The following is an 11,015-nucleotide window of genomic DNA, read 5'->3' as shown; positions in this document are numbered from 1 at the left end:
CATTTGTTTGTGTCCTCTTTGATTTCACTGAGCAGTGCTTTGTAGTTCTCCTTGAAGAGGTCGTTTACATCCCTTGTAAGTTGGATTCCTAGGTATTTTATTCTCTTTGAAGCAATTGTGAATGGAACTTCATTCCTGATTTGGCTCTCTTCTTGTCTGTTACTGGTGTATAAGAATCAGGCAAGAGAAAGAAATCAAGGGTATTCAGTTAGGAAAAGAAGAAGTCAAATTGTCCCTGTTTGCAGATGACATGATTGTATATTTAGAAAACCCCATCGTCTCAGCCCAAAATCTTCTTAAGCTGATAAGCAACTTCAGCGAAGTCTCAGGATACAAAATTAATGTGCAAAGTTTCCTGACTTTTTAAATGATCGCCATTCTAACTGGTGTGAGATGGTATCACACTGTGATTTTGATTTGCATTTCTCTGATGGTGAGTGATGATGAGCATTTTTTCATGTGTCTGTTGGCTGCATAAATGTCTTCTTTTGAGCAGTGTCTGGTCATATCCTTTGCCAACTTTTTTTGATTGGGATTGTTTGTTTTTTTCTTGTAAATTTGTTTGAGTTCTTTGTAGATTCTGGATATTAGCCCTTTGTCAGATGAGTAGATTGCAAAAATTTTCTCCCATTCTGTAGGTTGCCTGCTCACTCTGATGGTAGTTTTTTTTTTTTTTTTTTCTGTGCAGAAGCTCTTTAGTTTAATTAGATCCCATTTGTCTATTTTGGCTTTTGTTGCTATTGCTTTGGTATTTTAGACATGAAGTCATTGCCCATGCCTATGTCCTGAATGGTGTTGCCTAGGTTTTCTTCTAGGGTTTTTATGGTTTTAGGTCTAACATTTAAGTCTTTAATACATCTTGAATTATTTTTTGTATAAGGTGTAAGGAAGGGATCCAGTTTCAGCTTTCTACATATGGCTAGCCAGTTTTCCCAGCACCATTTATTAAATAGGGAATCCTTTCCACATTTCTTGTTTTTGTTAGGTTTGTCAAAGATCAGATGGTTGTAGATGTGTGGTGTTATTTCTGAGGACTCTGTTCTGTTCCACTGGTCTATATCTCTGTTTTGGTACCAGTATCATTCTGTTTTGGTTACTGTAGTCTTGTAGTATAGTTTGAAGTCAGGTAGCATGATGCCTCCAGCTGTGTTCTTTTGGCTTAGGATTGACTTGGCAATGTGGGCTCTTTTTTGGTTCCATATGAACTTTAAAGTAGCTTTTTCCAATTTTGTGAAGAAAGTCATTGGTAACTTAATGGGGATGGTATTGAATCTATAAATTACCTTGGGCAGTATGACCATTTTCACAATATTGATTCTTCCTATCCATGAGCATGGAATGTTCTTCCATTTGTTTGTGTCCTCTTTTATTTCACTGAGCAGGGGTTTGTAGTTCTCCTTGAAGAGGTCCTTCACATCCCTTGTAAGTTGGATTCCTAGGTATTTTATTCTCTTTGAAGCAATGGTGAATGGGAGTTCACTCATGATTTGGCTCTCTGTTTGTCTGTTATTGCTGTATAAGAACGCTTGTGATTTTTGCACATTAATTTTGTATCCTGAGACTTTGCTGAAGTTGCTTATCAGCTTAAGGAGATTTTGGGCTGAGATTATAGGGTTTTCTAGATATACAATCATGTCATCCACAAATGGGGACAATTTTACTTCCTCTTTTCCTAATTGAAGAACCTTTATTTCTTTCTCCTGCCTGATTGCCCTAGCCAGAATTTCCAACACTATGTTGAATAGGAGTGGTGATAGAGGGCATCCCTGTCCTTTGCCAGTTTTCAAAGGGAATGCTTCCAGTTTTTGTCCATTCAGTAAGATATTGGCTGTGGGTTTGTCATAAATAGCTCTTATTATTTTGACATATGTTCCATCAATACCGAATGTATGGAGAGTTTTTAGCATGAAGTGCTGTTGAATTTTGTCAAAGGCCTTTTCTGTATCTATTGAGATAATCATGTGGTTTTTGTCTTTGGTTCTGTTTATATGCTGGATTACGTTTATTGATTTGCATATGTAGAACCAGTCTTGCATCCCAGGGATGAAGCCCACTTGATCATGGTGGATAAGCTTTTTGATGTGCTGCTGGATTCGGTTTGCCAGTATTTTGTTGAGGATTTTTGCATTGATGTTCATCAAGAATATTGGTCTAATATTCTCTCTTTTTTTGTGTTGTTTCTCTGTCAGGCTTTGGTGTCAGGATGATGCTGACCTCATAAAATGAGTTAGGGAGGATTCTCTCTTTTTCTATTGATTGGAATAGTTTCAGAAGGAATGGTACCAACTTCTCTTTGTACCTCTGGTAGAATTGGGCTGTGAATGCATCAGGTCCTGGACTTTTTTGGTTGGTAGGCTATTAATTATTGCCTCAACTTCAGAGCCTGTTATTGGTCTATTCAGAGATTCAACTTCTTCCTGGTTTAGTCTTGGGAGGATGTATATGTCCAGGAATTTTTCCATTTCTTCTAGATTTTCTAGTTTCTTTTTGTAGAGGTGTTTATAGTATTCTCTGATGGTAGGTTGTGTTTCTGTGGGGTTGGTGGTGATATCCCCTTTCTCATTTTTTATTGCATCTATTTGATTCTTCTCTCTTTTCTTCTTTATTAGTCTTGCTAGTGGTCTATCAGTTTTGTTGATCTTTTCACAAAACCAGCTCCTGGATTCATTGATTTTTTGAAGGGTTTTTTTGTTTCTATATCTCCTTCAGTTCTGCTCTGATCTTAGTTATTTCTTGCCTTCTGCTAGCTTTTGAATTTGTTTGCTCTTGCTTCTCTAGTGCTTTTAATTGTCATGTTAGGGTGTCAATTTTAGACCTTTCCTGCTTTCTCTTGTGGACATTTAGTGCTATAAATTTCCCTCTACAGACTGCTTTAAATGTGTCCCAGAGATTCTTGTATGTTGTATCTTTGTTCTCATTGGTTTCAAAGAACATCTTTATTTCAGCCTTCATTTCGTTATGTACCAGTAGTCATTCAGGAGCAGCTTGTTCAGTTTCCACGTAGCTGAGCTGTTTTGAGTGAGTTTCTTAATCCTGAGTTCTAGTTTTATTGCACTGTGATCTGAAAGCCAGTTTGTTATAATTTCTGTTTTTTTTTTTTTTTCACATTTGCTGAGGAGTGCTTTACTTCCAACTATGTGGTCAATTTTGGAATAAGTGTGATGTGGTGCTGAGAAAAATATATATTCTGTTGCTTTGGGTTGGAGAGTTCTGTAGATGTTTCTCAGATCTGCTTGATGCACAGCTGAGTTTAATTCCTGGATATCCTTGTTAACTTTCTGTCTCATTGATCTGTCTAATGTTGACAGTGCGGTGTTAAAGTCTCCCACTTTAACAGTGGGGTGTTATTGTGTGGGAGTCTAAGTCTCTTTATAGGTCTCTAAGGACTTGCTTCATGAATCTGGGTGCTCCTGCATTGGGTGCATATATATTTAGGGTAGTTAGCTTTTGTTATTGAATTCGTCCCTTTACCATTATGTAATGGCCTTCTTTGTCTCTTTTGATCATTGTTGGTTTAAAGTCTGTTTTATCAGAGACTAGGATTGCAATCCCTGCCTTTTTTTTTGCTTTCCATTTGCTTGGTGGATCTTCCTCCATCCCTTTATTTTGAGCCTGTTTATGTCTCTGCACATGAGATGAGTCTCCTGAATACAGCAAACTGATGGGTCTTGACTCTTTATCCAATTTGTCCATTTACATTTAAGGTTAATATTGTTATGTGTGAAATTGATCCTGTCATTATTGTTAGCTGGTTATTTCGCTCATTAGTTGATGCAGTTTCTTCCTAGCATCAATGATCTTTACAATTTGGCATATTTTAGTAGTGGCTGGTACCAGTTGTTCCTTTCTATGTTTAGTGCTTCCTTCAGGAGCTCTTGTAGGGCAGGCCTGGTGGTGACAAAATCTCTCAGCATTTGCTTGTCTGTAAAGGATTTTATTTCTCCTTCACTTATGAAACTTAGTTTGGCTGGATATGAAATTCTGGGTTGAAAATTCTTTTCTTTGAGAATGTTGAATATTGGCCCCCACTCTCTTCTGGCTTGTAGAGTTTCTGCCAAGAGATCTGCTGTTAGTCTAATGGGCTTCCCTTTGTGGGTAATCCGACCTTTCTCTTTGGCTGTCCTTAACATTTTTTCCTTCATTTCCACTTTGGTGAGTCTGACAATTATGTGTCTTGGAGTTGCTCTTCTCAAGGAGTTTCTTTGTGGCATTCTCTGTATTTCCTGAATTTAAATGTTGGCCTGACTTGCTAGGTTGGAGAAATTCTTCTGGATAATATCCTGCAGAGTGTTTTCCAACTTGGTTCCATTCTCCCTGTCACTTTCAGGTACACCAATCAGACATAGATTTGGTCTTTTCACATAGTTCCATATTTCTTGGAGGCTTTGTTCGTTTCTTTTTACTCATTTTTCTCTAAACTTCTCTCTTCTCACTTGATTTCATTCATTTGATTTTCAATCACTGATACCCTTTCTTCCATTAGTGAAGCCTGTGCATGCTTCATGCAGTTCTAGTGCCATGGTTTTCAGCTCCATCAAGTCATTTAAGGACTTCTCTACACTGATTATTTTAGTTAGCCATTTGTCTAATGTTTTTTCAAGGTTTTTAGCTTCTTTTCGATGGGTTCGAACTTCCTCCTTTAGCTCGGAGAAGTTTGATTGTCTGAAGCCTTCTTTTCCCAACTCGTCAAAGTCATTCTCCATTCAGCTTTGTTACGTTGCTGGTGAGGAGCCGTATTCCTTTGGAGGGGGAAAGGTGCTCTGATTTTTAGAATTTTCAGCTTTTCTGCTCTGTTTTTTCCCCATCTTTGTGGTTTTATCTACCTTTGGTCTTTGATGATGGTGACATACAGATGGGGTTTTGGTGCGGATATCCTTTCTGTTTGTTAGTTTTCCTTCTAACAGTTAGGACCCTCAGCTGCAGGCCTGTTGGAGTTTGCTGGAGGTCCACTCCAGATCCTGTTTGCCTGGGTATCAGCAATGGATGTTGTAGAATGGCAAATATTGCTGAACAGCAAATGTTGCTGCCTGATCATTCCTCTGGAAGTTTCATCTCAGAGGGGTACCCGGCCATGTTAGGTGTCAGTCTGCCCCTTCTGGAGGATGCCTCTTAGTTAGACCACTCAGGGGTCAGGGACCCACTTGAGGAGGCAGTCTGTCTGTTCTCAGATCCCAAACTCCATGCTGGGAGAACCACTACTCTCTTCAAAGCTGTCAGACAGGGACATTTAAGTCTGCAGAGGTTTCTGCTGCCTTTTGTTCAGCTATGCCCTGCCTGCAGAGGTGGAGTCTACAGAGGCAGTCAGGCCTCCTTGAGCTGCAGTGGGCTCCACCCAGTTTGAACTTCACAGCGCTTTGTTTTCCTACTTAAGCCTCAGCAATGGTGGGCACCCCTCTCCCAGCCTTGCTGCCGCTGCCGCCTTGCAATTCGATCTCAGACTGCTGTGCTAGCAATGAGCAGGCTCCGTGGGCATGCAACCCTCTGAGCCAGGCATGGGATATAATCTCCTAGTGTGCTGTTTGCTAAGACCATTGGAAAAGCACAGTATTAGGGTGGGAGTGACCCGATTTTCCAGGTGCCATCTGTCACAGCTTCACTTGGCTAGGAATGGGTGTTCTCTGACCCCTTGCACTTCCCAGGTGAGGTGATGCCTCGCCCTGCTTTGGGTCACACTTGGTGCACTACATCCACTGTCCTGCACCCACTGTCTGACAAGCCCCAGTGAGATGAACCTAGTACCTCAATTGGAAATGCAGAAATCACCCATCTTCTGCATTGCTCACGCTGCGAGCTGTAGACTGGAGCTGTTCCTATTTGGCCATCTTGGAACTGAACCCTGTCAATCATATCTTAGTAAAGCTAGAGGAAAAAATAAAATTTATGTAGTCATGCAGAGTTGTACAAATGTAGCTTTATTTGTAATGGCCTCACACTGGAAATAACTCAGATGTCCATCAGCAAGTAAAACAAGATGTGGTATATCCATACAATTGAATGTTTTTGGCAACAAAAAGAAATGAAGTATTGAGATGTGTCACAACATGGATAAACCTTAAAAACATACTAAGTGAAAGAAGCCAAACACAAAAGCCCACGTATTATATGATACCCTTTATATAAAATGCCTAGAAAAGGCAGATCAATGTGAGCAAAAAGTAGATTAGTGGCTGCCTGGGGCTGGGTGTGGAGGCACTTCCTGCAAAGGAACATGATAAAATTTGGGGAGTAGTGAAAGAGTCTATATCTCGAATGTGGAATTGGTCACCCAGATGTATACATTTGTCAAAAACTCATTGCTGTGCATTTCTTTTCTTTTTTCTTTCTTTCTTTCTTTTTTTTTTTTTTTTTTTTTGAGATGAAGTCTTGCTCTGTTGTCTAGGCTGCAGCACAGTGGCACAATCTCAGCTCACTGCAACCTCTGCCACCTGGGTTCAAGTGATTCTCCCATCTCAGCCTCCCAAGTAGCTGGGATTACAGGTGCCCACCACCACACCCAGTTAATTTTTGTATTTTTTGTTTGTTTGTTTTAGTATAGATGAGGTTTCACCATGTTAGCCAGGCTGGTCTCCAATTCCTGGTCTGAAGTGATCCACCCACCTCGGCCTCCCATAGTGCTGGGATTACTGGTGTGAGCCACTGTGCCTGGCCTGTTTGCTGTACATTTCAAATTAATGAATTTTATTGTATGTAAATTACACCACCAATAGAATAGGATTTTAAAAGCTAACGTTCTGCACAGAGTCATGTCCAGTTGCAACCCCAGCTATCGTTTTGACACTCAGGTGGCAATGACAACAGCATCCTGAATACAGAGGTCATCAAAGACACAGAAACACAAGAAGGGAGGAAAAGCAAAGTCTTATTTTTTAAAATAATTTTTTATTTTTTATTTTTGTGGGTACATAGTAGCTGTATATATTTATGGAGTACATGAGATGTACTGCATAATAAACACATCATGGAACATGGGGTATCCCTCCCCTCAAGCCTTTATTCTTTGTGTTACAAACAATGCAATTGTACTCTTTTAGTTATTTTTAAATGTACAATTAAATGATTATTGACTTATAGTCACCATGTGTGCTATCAAATATTAGGCCTTATTCATTTATTCTAACTACTCTTTTGTACCCATTACCACCCTCACCTCCACCAGCAACACCCAACCCCACCCTGCTACCCTTCCCAAACTCTGGTAACCATTCTTCTACTCTCTATCTCCGCAGATTCAATTGTTTTGATTTTTCTATCCAACAAATAGGTAAGAACATGAGATGTTTGTCTTTCTGTGCCTAGCTTGTTTCACTTAACATAATGACCTCCGGTTCATCCATGTTGTTGCAAATGACTGAATTTCATCATTTTTTATTGCTGAATAGTATTCCATTGTGTATAAGTACCACATTTTCTTTATCTAGTCCTCTGTTCATGGACATTTAGGTTGCTTCCCATTCTTGGCTATTGTGAACAGAGCTACAACAAATATGGGAGATATCTCCTCCATATACTGATTCTGTTTCTTTTGGGTATATACCCAGCAGTGAGATTGCCAAATCATATGGTAGCTCAATTTTTAGTTGCTTGAAGAACCCCCAAACTGTTCTCCATAGTGGTTGTACTAATTTACAATCCCACCAACAGTGCACAAGGTTCCCTTTCCTCCATATCCTCACCAACATTTGTTATTGCAAGATTTTTGAGTATAAGCCATTTTAACTCACATGAAATGATATCTCGTAGTTTTGTTTTGCATTTCTCTGATGATCAATGATGTTGAGCACCTTTTCATATGCTTGTTTTTCATTTGTATGTCTTCTTTTAAGAGACGTCTATTCAAATCTTTTGCCTATTTTTAAATCAGATTATTAGATATTTTTCATAGAGTTGTTTGAGCTCCTTATATATTCTTGTTATTAATTCCTTGTCAAATGGGTAGTTTGCAAATATTTTATTTATCCCATTCTGTGGGTTGTCTCTCCACTTTGTTGATTGTATCTTTTGCTGTGCAGAAGCTTTTTAACTTAATGTGATCCCACTTGTCCATGCTTGCTTTGGTCGCCTATGCTTGTGGGGTGTTACTCAATAAATTTTTGCCCAGTCCAATGTCCTGAAGAGTCTCCACATGTTTTCTTTTAGTAGTTGCATAATTTGAGGTCTTAGATTTAAGTCTTTAATCCATTTTTATTTAATTTTTATATATGGAAAGAGAAAGGAGTCTAGTTTCATTCTTCTGCATGTGAAATCCCGGTTTCCCAGCACCATTTATTTAAGAGACTGTTTTTTCCCCAGTGTATGCTCCTGGCACATTTGTGAAAAATGAACTCACTGTAGGTGTGTGGATTTGTTTCTGGTTTCTCTATTCTGTTCCATTGGCCAACATTTCTGTTTTTATGCTAGTCCTATGCTGTATTGGTTACTATAGCTCTGTAGAATAATTTGAAGTCAGGTAATGTAATTCCTCCATTTTTGTTCTTTTTGCTCAAGATAGCCTTGGCTATTCTGGATCTTTTGTTTCATGTAAAATTTAGGATTACTGTTTCCATTTCTGTGAAGAATGTCATTGGTATTTTGATGGGGATTGCACTTAATCTATACATTGCTTTGGGTAGTATGGACATTTGGAAGTATTCCATCCTCCTTTCTTTTTTGAAAGAGTTTGAGTAGACTTGATATTACTTCTTCTTTAAATGTTTGGTTTACATTCAGCAGTGAAGTCATTGAGTTCTAGGCTTTTCTTTATTGGGAGACTTTTTGTTATGGCTTTGGTTTCATTACTTGTTATTGGTTTGTTCAGGTTTTGGATGTCTTCATAGGTTGTATGTGTCTACACATTTTTCCATTTCTACTATATTTTCCAATGTATTGACATATAGTTGCTCATAGTAGGCAATAATGATCCTTGGAATTTCCACGATATCAATTGTAATGTCTCCTTTTTCATTTCTGATTTTATTTATTTGGGTCTTCTCTCTTTTTTTCTTAGTCTCACTAAAGGTTTATGTATTTTGTTTAACTTTTCAAAAAACCAAGTTTTGGTTTTATTGATCTTTTGTATTGTTGTTTACTTCATTTCAATTTAATTTACCTGAGCTAAGCCTTATTGAAAATATGAACTATTAGCAACATGAGAGAAGTAGACATGGCCTTGCTGAAATCTGGGGCTTAGGAAAGAAGGGCTTTACAAAGGGGTCATTTTGAGTCTATTACAAGCAAAGGTCGTAAGTATGGTGACAGTGTTTCCTCGCCTGTGATGGGTGTGAAGAAGGGAGCTGTTTGCTTGTCACCTACAAACTGTCTTTCCCTGCAATATCGGTACTTAGGATTCCATCAGAGTTATCTGCCCTCCTAAAAATAGTTCTTCCATTTACTTTCCTTTTTGCTCTAGACAAATTTCAAGCAGCTCAAGAGACATGTTCCTTGAAAAGCTTTTTGTTTTTGATCCAACTGAACATGTTTCAAACTAGAGTTGTTAGTTCTTAGAGGAGAGATTTGCTGGAAGCTTCACATCCACTCTTCGCTCTTCCCAAACTTATAAGAAAGTTATGATCATTAATATTTATTTTGTACGTGAGAAAATTAAGGTGTGTGAGGTTAAAAACGTTGGCCAAGTCCTTATGGAGCTATATTCTAAACAAGAACTTAAATCCAGATCTGACTCCAGATCATGGGTCTGTAATCAACACCTCCTTATATCTTGGACTATTAAAATGACAGCTATTGTTTGCTAAATAGCTGCTGTGAGCCAGGTACTGAGATAAGGAGTTTCCATATATTGCTTCAGCTTCAGTAATTCCACAATGTCCATGCTCAGTGAGGGCTCATTATTGTTTCCCAGTGCTCAGAAAAGTGTCTAGCATAAAACAGATATTCAATAAAAATTTATTACATAAATAAATGAACAACCTTCTGTGGTGCTTATTATTGGCCACATTTTATGGATAAAGAAAATAAAGCTTGTGGAGATTAACTTGCCTGAGGTTACACAGCTAGCAACTAGCAGAGCTCAAAGCTCTACCACCCTGTATCTGTCCCAATGTCAAGGGGTTGAGAAATGTCAGACAATGAAAAGGAAGAGTTCTAATAGTAATAGTGCAGAAGGAAGGTTGCAGCTGCTGCTGCTATTTGGGCTGCTAGAGAAGCCCACCCATTCCTACTTTGTCTTTTTACACTCCCCAGAATCTGCTCTGCTATTCAAACTTGTAGGCCAATTATGCATGGAACACAACACATGAGATGTAGGTAATTATTCTGTCTTCATTAAGGGTGGTTGAAAATACCATTATCTTTAGATAATTGTTATCTGGATTATTTTGCATTTGTTTTATTCCAAGTTTTTCTAGATAATCTTGACATAGGCCCTGGGCTAATTTGAAACTCTTCTAAGAGGAGAGTAGCCACAAACTAAATAACCCATTCATCCAAACAAAACACTTTCTCAAGGAGTCTCCAAGGCTACTGTTTCTCACTGTTTTGGCTAAATCCACTGAAGTCCACAGCCTGGACATCTGCCTCCCGGGCATTTTTCCCACTGCCACCAGTCTTGTTCTGTATTTCTATCTGGTTAACCTGGGCATCTGTAATGTGAAAACATACTGAGGTACACTGGAGCAGGGCTGGGTTTTCCATTTACATCAAGAAATAGGCCGGGTTCAGTGGTTCATGGTGTAATCCCAGCACTTTGGGAGGCCGAGGCAAGTGGATCACTTGAGGCCAGGAGTTTGAGACCAGCCTGGCCAACATGGCGAAACTCCATCTCTACTAAAAATACAAAAATTAGCCCAGCATGGTGGTGCATGCCTGTAATCCCAGCTACTCAGGAGGCTGAGGCAGGAGAATTACTTGAACCCAGGAGGTGAAGGTTACAGTGAGTCAAGATCACTCCATTGTACTTCAGCCTAGTCAACAGAGTCAGACTCCATCTCCAAAAAAAAAAAAAAAAAAAAAAAGGAAAAGGAATAATTAAAGAACAGATAATGAATGGGGAACAGTAAAATCACCTTTGCTAAAATCTAGTT

The sequence above is a fragment of the Piliocolobus tephrosceles genome, chromosome 12, assembly GCF_002776525.5.
Source record: "Piliocolobus tephrosceles isolate RC106 chromosome 12, ASM277652v3, whole genome shotgun sequence".
In the NCBI taxonomy this organism is placed as follows: Eukaryota; Metazoa; Chordata; class Mammalia; order Primates; family Cercopithecidae; genus Piliocolobus; species Piliocolobus tephrosceles.
The sequence above is the reverse complement of the archived record's forward strand: the minus strand, read 5'-3'. Positions refer to the sequence as shown.